Source organism: Thermobia domestica, chromosome 1 (genome assembly GCF_964235325.1).
Source record: "Thermobia domestica chromosome 1, izTheDome1.hap1.1, whole genome shotgun sequence".
In the NCBI taxonomy this organism is placed as follows: domain Eukaryota; kingdom Metazoa; phylum Arthropoda; class Insecta; order Zygentoma; family Lepismatidae; genus Thermobia; species Thermobia domestica.
The window spans coordinates 289,317,338-289,330,019 of NC_137454.1; the positions used below are offsets into that span (position 1 = coordinate 289,317,338).

The following is a 12,682-nucleotide window of genomic DNA, read 5'->3' on the forward strand; positions in this document are numbered from 1 at the left end:
GTAAGTCAGCAAAAATGAAAATTTCCAAATTTAGTGGTTTTATGGGGAACAAACAAACCTTTTTCCATGTTATTTATATTGGAAGTCTTCTACACCCCAAAATATTTAGGCACTTCCGGTAGGGTTAGAATGATGAAATTTGGCACGATTGTAGCCTTTCGGGACTAACCTACAAGAAAATTACTAAAAGTGAATATTTTTAATTTTTAAGAAGTCTAAAGGGAGATGAAGAAATCACCATGTTATTTAAATAGGCGTTTTCCTGGAATACAAAATCTTATCTTTTAAATAGTTGAAATAGGAAAAGAATCTTGAAATTCGGGAATTGTAAGCTTAAGAGGTGTGAGGAAGTAGGCCGAGCAAAGGCGAGGGTGTGGGGGCGAACCCCCGGAGGGCAAATTCAGGAAATATGAAGAGCAAAGGCACGAAATTCACTGTTGATGAAAAGGCTGATACGTAAGAGATTCTCACACTGTTCACAGATAGAGACACGAAGTATCAAGAACATTTTTACATAACGACTGTGGTAACTATAATATAACTCTGGTACCAATATATTTACGAAATTGGTTACATTTTCTTGCTGGTCTCACATAAATTCGAACAATTTGATTTCTCATTTCTTCGAAAACTTCATTAATTTTAAACATTCTCACCTCTACATTATCTTACTTATCAAATTAATTTCAATATCTATTTAATACCAATGACCGCAATAAAGGAAAAATATTCACCGAAAAAAGACAAAATATTGGCATTCCTTGTCTGGGTTTCCAACCACGAAATTTACGGCAGTATGTACGTGTTTTAGCCCACGGTTTTAAAAGTTAACTGATTCATAGAACGTGCCTCATTAACTTGCTTAACTACTTATTACTAGCTTTCACTTATTTTACTCGCACACTGAGAAAAACTGTATGTGGCGTACGTAAAAACGTTTGTTACATGTGTAAATCCTGTAGTTGTTGGACTTAACGTACACTAAACGTATAACTGAAAAAGTATATTTGAACGTACTTTCCGTATAAGCGTTCCGAATAAACGTACTTTCCACACAAACGAAAAGATTGTATGGAGGCGGTCAGGATCTCACATACAGATGGCCGTATGTAACTTATAGCTGACGTACGTAATGTACGGAAGACTGTTAGATGTCAGTCATCCTGCAACGACATTGTGTAACATCTAAGCGGGAAAGAGTGCAGTACGTATGTAGCATATGGATAACGTATGTTAAGTATTGATTTCTGTAGTAAACATAAGGATCCCGTATATTTGTATACTATACCGCTATCCGGATAACGGATTTTTCTCAGTGACCTTAGCTCATTTTTCTATTAACCTAGAAGGACAGGGACACGGACACAGAAACATCGAGGAGACTTAAGATTCCAAAGTCTCTTCAAATGGGAATCGAACCCAGGACCCCATACACCAAAGGCGCACGTGGTAGCCAATAGACCAGCGAGGAGGGCACCAACTCGACCACTCAGACGATTGACATGATTATCACTATGCACATGATGTGTTCAATAACGGAATCGTTCCCTATTTCTGATTGTAAGGACAGTTTTTTTTTTTTTTTTTTTTTTTTTTTTTGCTAATGAAAAAATTCCGTAGCAAATTCCTCAAATTTCATTTTCAAGCCGTTATAGTTTACCTTTATGGAGAGTTTCGCATCTTTATCTCATTAAGAAGTACCTAATGGCTGTGGACAGTTTTTTGCCCATAAAAATTCCCATAGCACATTCCTTAAATTTGGAACCATTACTTACACAGGTCATCACATAAGGTAGGTACCATTATGCAGAGTTTCAATTCTCTATCTCATTTGGAAGCACCTAATCAATGATGAGTGAGTAAATGAACCGATCTCTGTTTGAATAAGGACAGTTTTTCGACCATAGAAAATTCCATAGCACATTCCTTAAATTTCGGATATTTTTTATATTCAAGCCATTATAAGCTACCTTCGTGTAGACATTCACATCTTCATCTCATTGGGAAGTACCTAATGGCTACGGACAATTTTTCGTCTATAAAAAATTTCCCATAGCACATTCGTCACATTTCGGACTTTTTCCATACTCAGGCCATTATAAGATACCTTTATGCAGAGTTTCACGACTTATCTCATTGGAAATACAAAATCAATGTGATGAGTGAATGAATGAATCGATTTCTACTTTGCTAAGGACAGTTCACATCCATAAAAAAAATCCCATAGCACATTCCTCACATTACGGTCCTTTTTCACACTCAAGTCACTATAAGGTACCTTTATGCACAGCTCCACGTCATTATCTCATAGGAAACTAACAAATCAATGTGATGAGTGACTGAATGAACCGTGCTTTGCTAAGGACAGTTTTCGCCCATATTCCAATAGGAAAAATTTCCAATAGGATATTCCTCACATTTCGGAATTTTTTCACACTTAAGCCATTATAAGGTACCTTTATGAAGAATTTCACGTTTATATCTCATTGGGAAATACCTAATCAGTTTGATGAGTGAGAGGACGAACATATTTATGTTTGGTTAAGGACAGTTTCTTGCCCATAAAAAATTTCCATAGCACATTAATCATATTTCGGACTTTTTCTGTACTCTAGTCATTATAGGGTGCTTCTATGTAAAGTTTCACGTCTATACCTCATTGCGAAGTACCTAATCAATTTGATGATTGAGACAATGAAACGATTTCTACTTGGCTAAGAACAGTCTTTCGCCAATAAAAAATTTCTCATAACACATGCCACACATTTCAAAATTTTTCTATACTCAAGCCATTACAGGGTACCTCTATGCAAAGTTTCACGTTTCTATCTCATTGGCAAGTATCTAATCAATTTGATGAGGGAGAGAATGAACCTATTTGTGTTTGACTAAGGACAGCTTTTCGACCATAAATAACTCCCATAGCACATTCCTCACATTTCGGACTTTTTCCATATTCAAGTCATTATAATGTACCTTTATGCAGAGTTTCACGTCTCTATCCCATGGGGAAGTACCTAATTAACTTGATGAGTGAGTGAGTGAAACGATTTCTTATTTGGCTAAGGACAGTTTTTTGCCTATAAGAACTTTCCCATTGTACATTCCTTAAATTTCGGACTTTTTGCATACTCAGGTCATTATAAGGTACCATTGTGCAGAGTTTCACGTTTCTGTCTCATTAGGAAGTACCTAATCAATTTGATGAGTGACTAAGTGAATCGATTTCTTGCTTGGCTAAGGACATTTTTTGCCTATAAAAAATTCCCATAGTACATTCCTCAGATTTCGGACTTTTCCATGCTCAAGTCGTTATAGGGTACCTTTATGCAAAATTTCACGTCTCTATCCCATTGGAAAGTACCTAATCATTTTGATGAGTGAGTGAGTGAATCGATTTCTTGCTTGGCTAAGGACAGTTCTTTGCCCATAAAAAATTCCCATAGCACATTCCTCAGATTTCGGACTTTTTCCATACTCAAGTCATTATAGGGTACCTTTGTGCAGAGTTTCACGTCTCTGTCTCATTGGGAAGTACCTAATCAATTGAATGAGTGAGTGACTGAAACGATTTTTTCTGGCTAAGGACAGTTTTTTGTCCATAAAAAATTTCCCATAGCACATTCCTCAGATTTCGGACTTTTTCCATAATCAAGTTGTTGTAGGGTAACTTTATGCAAAGTTTCTATCTCGTTGGAAAGTACCTAATCAATTTGATGAGTGAGTGAGTGAAACGATTTTTTTCCTGGCTAAGGACAGTTTCTTGCCCATTAAAATTTTCCCATAGTACATTTCCCAGATTTCGAACTTTTTCCATACGTAGGTCGTTATAGGGTACCTTTATGCAAAGTTTCACGTTTCTATCTCATTGGGAAGTACCTAATCAATTTGTTGAGTGAGTGAGTGAATCGATTTCTTGCTTGGCTAAGGACAGTTTTTTGCCCATAAAAACTTTCCCATACGACATTCCTCAGATTTCGGACTTTTTCCATACTCAAGTCATTATAGGGTACCTTTGTGCAGAGTTTCACGTCTCTGTCTCATTGGGAAGTACCTAATCAATTGAATGAGTAAGTGAGTGAAACGATTTTTTTCCTGGCTAAGGACATTTTTTTGCCAATAAAAAATTTCCCATATGACATTCCTCAGATTTCGGACTTTTTCCATACTCAAGTTATGGTACGGTACCTTTATGCAAAGTTTCAAGTTTCTATCTCATTGGGAAGTACCTAATCAATTTGATGAGTGAGTGAGTGAAACTATTTTTTTCCTGGCTAAGGACAGTTTTTTGCTCATAAAAGATTTCCCGTAACATATTCCTCAGATTTCGGACTTTTTTCATACTCAGGTTGTTATAGGATACCTTTATGCAAAGTTTCAGATTTATATCTTATTGGGAAGTACCTAATCAATTTGTTGAGTGAGTGAGTGAATCGATTTCTTGCTTGGCTAAGGACAGTTTTTTGCCTATAAAAACTTTCCCATAGTACATTCCTCAAATTTCGGACTTTTTCCATACTCAAGTCATTATAAGGTACCTTTGTGCAGAGTTTCACGTCTCTGTCTCATTGGGAAGTACCTAATCAATTTGATGAGTGAGTGAGTGTAACGATTTTTTTCCTGGCTAAGGACAGTTTTTTGCCTATAAAAAAATTCCCGTAGGACATTCATCAGATTTCGGACTTTTTCCATACTCAAGTTGTTATGGGGTACTTTTATGCAAAGTTTCACGTTTCTATCTCATTGGGAAGTACCTAATCAATTTGATGAGTGAGTCAGTGAGTCAGTGAGCCTGAAAACTGCATATTTTGGGGGTCCAGTACTCGAATATCTTTGAAGGTAGGAATGTGAGATTTGGCATATGAGTACATCTGTGGGATATCTCCTTACATTCTAAATTTTATGTTTCTATCCTTAATAGAATCGTTTTTACAAAGCTTCGAAATCGGCGATTTTACCCAAAACTCTTGTTCGTGTATAATATGCTTACGGCAGTGCAGGCCAGTTTTCATTTTCTTCGCGGAACTTGGCTGCCATGCACTGCCGTGCATGTTGATTTCTTAGCTTTAAATGAAAATTAAATATTTCCGTTTTACTTCCAATGTATGCTCTGCAGACTAAAGGAGACTATTAATGAAAGATGGATTGCTAAAGTTAAGGAGTAGTTTCATGGAAAATGGGGAAGTGGTTCGCTTGTGCTCAATGATAGTCTTATTCCCATCTTGTTTTTTTTTCATTTTACGTAGAAAATACTTAATTTTAGCCCATGAAAGGAAAGTTATTTTTTTCTTTTCAATGTTTTGTTTTAAACTTTTGTTAATTAGGCAAAACACGTAATTACACGACCCGCTCGGGAGAGTAATACTCCCGGAAGTACGTTTTTTCGCGCGCTACTCTAGTCAGCTGTTTTACGCGCTATCCTAGTCAGTTGTTTTAAGTTGGTCACAAAATCTATATCATTTAGTACAAGGGGAACAAAACGAGAGCCTTATATCATGGAGTACAAGGGCAACAAAACGAGCCCTGCAGGGTTTCTAACCCGTTCCTACTACTACTCCTACTTATCCGCAGAAAAGTAAGTAAATCACATTTTTGATTATTATTTTCGTATTTATTTTAATTTAAAAAGTGTTATAAAAATGTAAAAAAAAAAATCCTCGGGCCGGGTTTGAACTCACGCCAAAAGAGATTTTCGTTACTAGCATACAGCGCTAACCCACTTAATATTTATTGTACTCTGTCACTAATATTACATAGCAAAATTACATGGAGACAATATAGGTGTAATCTAGGACCGACCACTGGGAAGAGAGTCCAAGATGTGGTTCTGAGCGAACCTACTCCGCTGTACGATGATAATGGTTATGCATCACAAGCACAATTCATGGCCTCCCGGTCTTTCCCGACAGATGCTGCTTGCAAAAAACCACTGAAAGACTGTCTTTCTAGATCGACTGAAAAATATTTGCGGCGTTCCCGTTGTAAAAAGTCGAAATATAAGCACTCATCATTCCACGGCATGGAATGATGAACATGGAATGTGGTACCAACTAACCAGAGGACCGTATTATGTTTGGTTTTTGGGTAATACTGAAATGCAGGAAAGAATAGGAGATCTACGGTAAATAAAGGAACAGGTGTACGGCAGATCAAGCTCAACATACGAAGGAGGGGGTTCCAAATAATATCGGCACCTGAACATGACATGTAGCGATGGGGTAGTGTGTCGGAGTGGCCACAATATTTGCAGGTGAGGGTTGTGGTACGTCCAATGCGCAGAAGTCTTTCTTGTGTGGCAGGCAGTTGATGAACTATGGTCGTCCATACCGCTTGTGTGTGCAAAGAGAGGACATTGGTTCTTAGATTTTGCCAAATATGGCGCCATTGTTTATTGGGGAACATATCCTATACCCGGACTCTCACATCTACAAGTGACGCTCTCCACAATTGCTGGTATAAGGTTTGGTGAGTATATGTAGTAGGGGAAGCAAGCTCACCAGAATATGTCCATGCTTGAACAAGATTGGTGACATAGGTAGGACATAAGTTGCCAAATCTGCAGAAAGGCGGATTCCTTGGTTGGGAGTATTCGGGCCAGAAACATTCGATCCACACCCGGGTATCTCCACTCAGCCACGAGGGCCAACAACAACAAGCGTCTGAATTCTGCTATTTGAATGCAACGTGGCAAGACATAGATCACGCCAACCAATCAGAACTGTGTTTTTCGTTCCTACTTCCGGGAGCATTACTCTCCTGTGTTAGGCCTGTAATTACTCCACTACAAATATGTTCTTCCTTTTTGTATATTTTATTAAACCATTGCTTTTAATTTTTTAAAAACGTTATTAGCTTTCTAACTGTCCTTTACAATCATTTCAATGGCTTTGACTATCTCAAAATAACCAGAATAATTTATAAAATATACTAATCAGTTTCGCCGAGTAGGAAAGCCACAATCAAGAATCTTCACTTGGCAATAGTACTAATTGAGCAGCGTTTTTAAATTGTCACTTGGATAAAGCGCCGAGGATATTTATAGGGTGCTTTTGCTAGTTTTCTCCTTAGATCGGAATTTGGTAGCTAAATATGAATGTAAACTCAAAATATGACTGACTGAAGGGAAATGTATCTTTTGAGTTTATTAATAAAATTGCGATTCAGGCGACTTATATAAATGTGGATAATCTACTATTGTTTACGATATTTGATGACCAGTTCTCAACATCACCTTGCAACGGTAGGCCTATATGCTACTCCATCAATATCAAGATTTCACACTCTGACGGTTCAGATGCAGCATCAAAATCTTCTGAGTTAAATACAGTCACAACTAATTCATTCTAATGTAGTTTGAAATTATCCTTCCGATCTTAATTTTGAGAAAACTTCGAAAAGTTAATGAACTCACTATTTTATATTTATTTATTAGCCATTTCTTCTTTATTGCCTTTTGATTGTGTTTTACAGCACATTTCTCTTATATTCGATACACAAAAGTCAGAAAACAGCTTTCAGAACACTTGAAAAACACAAATCGACGAAATGCATAACTGATAAATAAATCATGCTTACGATAGGGTAACCATATGTGAGTATTCATGCTGACATGTTCATATTTTGAGAGTACAACTTTCCATCCGGATACTCGTACATTTTCCGAAACTTCCTGATTCATTCAAATTTTTTGACCACAACTATATTGTCAACTCAGGCAATTCATGTGAAAATATAAGTTTAGATACAAGGGTGATTCAGAAAGTAACGCCTCCAAGGTGATACCTTTATTTGTCTTTGACAAATAGCACCAATACAAGTATCAGCTACAAATGGTGGCATCATTTTTTTTTTTTTTTTTAACATAGTCCGCATTACGAGCAACACACTTTCGCCAACGCGGAACAAGGTTTTTCATGCTAACGGCGAAGAATTGTGGTGGTTGCTGGCGACATCATTGCCGAACTGATGATTCCAACTCCGCGTCACTACCGTTGTCTCTTAAGGTGATTCTTAAGTTTGGGGAAGAGCCAAAAGTCGCAAAGCGCAAGATCCGGACTATAGGAAGGATGAGGCAGAATGTCAAGAACACTTTGTCAGCAGATGGGACAACTTTGAATTATTTTGGCGGAGGAGAGGACGTGTGGCGATAGTCCATCGACTGACGCTTCGATTTCGGATCATAATGGTGTATCCACGACTCGTCGCCAATGATAACCTGGGTACACAACCTTTCAGTCAGAAATTCAATGACAGCCCACTATTTCAACCGGACGTCACCACTGAATGCCATTGATTGCTCCATTACTCTGGAGCAAGAAGAGATAAGAAGGTAAAACAAGTGACATTCTATAGCTTAAACATCATTGCATTAACGATAAACAGTTCAGAATGTTTGCAATACTATTGACAAGTATTGGGCTTGGAGGCATTATTTTCTGAATCATCCACGTATGTGCTTATAAAGAAAGAATTGCCAGAAAAGACCAGACCGATTTTAAAAGTACGAATAATCGAAGTAAAAATGATGGTAAGTACTCTTGTTTAATTATTTTTCATGCATTTCAATATATTTTGCATAATATTGTAAAAGTAAACTTGAAAGTGAAAGACGAAATTTATAATTCTTCTGTCGAAAATTAATGTTTATATAACGAGTTAGCTAAATTGAAAAGTGTCCGTATTTTGGCACTTCAGAATACGGTCACCTAACTTAGGATAAATTACTACTGGGTTGCTAAGAACATTCTTTGTCTTTCGTTTCGAGTATAAGAAAGTAACAACTACGACTGAATATTTATGATTGTTGAGATCAAGTCTGTAGATACAATCATACTCAGAAGGAAAAAATCACGTAGCTGGTAACTGAATTTTATATTATTATTATTATTATTATTATTATTATTATTATTATTATTATTATTATTATTATTATTTTGCATATATGACATTTTAAAAGATTCTACCATTATTTCGATATTTAGGTTTAATTTATCTTAGAGCAAGAGAAAGCTAAAGACAAAGAATACCTCCATTACCGACACTGTTCAAAAGGAAATATAATTCAACGTTCTCTCAGCTAAAGAGAATTTTATAATTTTATAACTTGATAATTTTAAATGACTGTGCCACAACTTTTCAGTAATTTCTCTTCTGTGTTGTTATGATACGAGGCGTACCCAGAAAGTAAATTTCCCTATGGGAGTAAACACAGAGAAGACACGATGACTTCGAAACTTTTATTTCCACAGATACAGCACAGCTGACACCAGGGACGGATCCAGGACCGACTTCTGGGGGGGGGGCGGTGGGTTGTCATACTGCTACTTTTAAGGGCTCCAAACTTTGGGATGGGTTTTATTTATATATATAAAACAAGAAAGCTTCCTCTTCTGGAAGGGGGGGGGGAATTGCCCCTCCCTGGATCCGCCCCTGGCTGACACTAGTCTTGAACATATTCACCGCCAGAATTCAGACACTTCTCATACCGTGGGATGAACTTTTGTATTCCGATGTCGTAAACAGTCAGCCGCCTAGGAGTGGAGCCAGTGTATAACAGCAGTCTGCAGATCTGCATTGTTATCAAAATGCCTACTGAACAATTACTTGAGGTGTGAGAAGGCATGAAAATCACTTCTGTAGTAGTTCCACTGAGACGTGTTTGACAATCAACTGTATAAGCGGGATATTGCTCCGACCATTATATATGTATGTATGTATGTATGTTAACATCTAAGATAATTTTCTAATTTTCTTACAAATTCAAACCTCGTAAATATTCAAAATAATAAATTAACAAAGAAAATAGACATATACAAAATACCTAGGTACAATCCGCGGCAAAAACCTGCAACATGAGGATGTAAGTTTATTGCGAAACTACGCCTAACAGCACAGGGAATGAACATAACGTCTAAGTGGAACGAATCACGCCAGGATAAACCTCGGTCTCCTCCCGTGCACACTTATTTTGGAGCAAAAGACTTCGTCATTTCACAATAAACTTATATGCTCATGTTGCAGGTATTTTGCCGCGGATTGTACAAGATAATATTTTTCTTTGCAAGTATACAATAATATACAATACTATACAATGAATATATATTTCGATGCCACCGTTATCAAACACGATATATAACCATGATAATACGATAAAAGTGAACCTATACATTCACAATGTACTACAAACTTTGGTTGCAATGGTTAAATCAGGCAAAGGGAGCAATTGAAGATTCCTTTCCAAACTGCAGAAAGTATTTTCTGTGCTAAATACGAATGAATTGAGAATAAGAGGTTACTAGAACACGGAGGTTATTTGGTTTTATTTACGAGTAACATTTACTATTCTGTTCGACTTGCAATTTGCGTAGGTCTACTGGCAGATAGTGATTTGTTCTTTCTATTGGATTGATCCTCTATGCACTGTTTGTGAGGAGTTCTGTCAGGATAAATACTTTTGAAATGGCAGAATGTCTACTAGTTGTGGGGAAGTTGTCTATAGGAACAGGGCCAGATGGAGTAACGCAAGTTGCATGAGGTGAAGTATTAGAAGGTCTATATGCAGGCAGAGTGATCGTATCCAACCAGAAAGAATCTTCCGCGGAGACTGTGGGATGAAATAGCTTCCTGTTTCTCTGAATGTATTAACTGAGTTTTCAACTTTTGCAGCTCGTTGAACATTTAAATTGGTTGTAGTTTCCTCCTTGATAAATTGTGATGTCGGTGAATAAATAAGTACAGCACTGAAGTATTCGAACTGCGGGAGATTTAAGCCATGATTCCACAAATTTACAATAGCAAGTCTTGAGTGCGCCCATAGACGCAATACTAAGAAGTTGCAGTTGATGAGTGGAATTGGAAGGTGAACAAATAATTATTACCCCGTTCTCAAGAGCTTTGTCGATAACTGAGATATTTCTGAGGTGGGAATAATGACCGTCGACAACCAACACTACTGATTCTTCTTAAGAAGGTTTTACTATTGAAATAAAATGATCTAGCCATTGAGTAAAAGATTCACATTGAATTCATCAAGATGTATATAGAACATAACTGCAATTGATCTTGCGGGACCCGCAACCATCAATTCTATTGCCATATTTTTTTCAAGAGAATACAAGCGTAGGAGCCACATACCGCCCAGATTCATTCAACCCTTTTTCTGCTCGTGCTGCACAGTTGTTATCCCTGTTTCGTCCATTTTAAACATTTATTTGTTGAAAAGTTTATTTTAGCCAAATTCGGTTCTAGCAAATTTCTGCAAAGCAAATTTCTGTACATTTTCACGGGTAAATTCACGAACTCTGGTGATTTAAATTGGTTGTAGTTTCCTCCTTGATAAATTGTGATGTCGGTGAATAAATAAGTACAGACTCTTCTTCCCTGCAGCTATTTTTTCTTCAGAAAATTTGTGTTCAATCCATTCTTTATAGCTGACTGATAAGCCAGCCGCTTCACATCCTTTGCAAACAAAATGAATCTTCCATCAACAAGGAATAAGAAAATTGTCTTTCGCTACGTTTCAAAAATCGTCCAGCACTGATTTTCTTTCAATTCTAGCGTCCACGTTTTCTTTCTTTTTTTTCTTCTTATTTTTGCCATTGTCCTTCACGTAATCCTTCAGTGCCGACTTACTAACACCAAATGCTTTCAATGCCTTCCTCTATTTTCCTGTCATTGCAGAAATGGACTCTTTCATTATTTCCTTGTCCCTAGTTTTCTTCTTATTGCCATCTGAAGGAAACGGGAATACTTTGAGACTTAGTTGTATTTCTTGCAATCATGCACAATGTGAAAAAGTGAAGAGGACAGTTTGTGGAGATGTTATCCGACACGTAAGAGCAACTCAATGTTCAAGCTGTCGGGGCTACCGCGAGAATCAAGAGTAAAGTGTAACATAAAAGAGAATGGCAAAGAAATAAAATACGGATTTCCCTCCTCAAGACTCCCTTTAACAGGTTTAGTGTAATACGAACGTTATTAATACGTAATTTTCTTCTTACGTTTTATTATCGTTTACTTTGAGACCAATGTATATTCATTAAGTTCTACAGAAACCGGTGCTCCACTTTCGCATATACCTTGTGGAAGAGAAAAGGATTTGGTCTACATGGGAGAGATCGAGCTCAATGGCGCGGCTTCACATTTGTTTCCCGCCAAAATATAGATGAATATTATACGTTATTTATCACTGATTAGAAACATTAACTTGTAATACAAAACAAATATATCTTCAACTGGAGGTTTCTCAAAAAGAGAGACTCTTTTAAGGAACTTCAGACGAAAAAAATCGCTTCGTCGTTGTGTATTTGTAACAAGTGCCACACTGCTAATTTTCCCACAGATTGATGTGTAGAGTTATTCCACATATAAGACAGCAGAGTTGCCAACTCATTACAGCTAGAAAATCTAGAGGGATGAAATTACGTTACCAGGCGGAACTTGGGAATTTTTCCTCTACTCTGTTAGTTGGCCAACTGTCTCTCTTGGAACTTGGCTGCATTGAAATAACATTGTTTCTATGCTGTTCATGATAAATTCACCTGTGCATGCTCTAAATTAACGTGATCTTCCTTTTAAAGGATCTTTGAACATGCCTTTAACTGTTACGAACATACATGTTTCGGGGGTCAATAAACCCCAAAATTAAAGCAGACAAACTTAAAAACTACTACTATAGAAATAT

General features: G+C 37.0%; 1 protein-coding gene across 1 annotated transcript in view; it reads left to right on the forward strand.

The window, feature by feature from the left end:
* Positions 1 to 12,682, forward strand: part of LOC145667659 (uncharacterized) — a 56,532-nt gene that overhangs the window by 2,784 nt on the left and 41,066 nt on the right. The gene's annotated exons all lie outside the window — the stretch shown is intronic.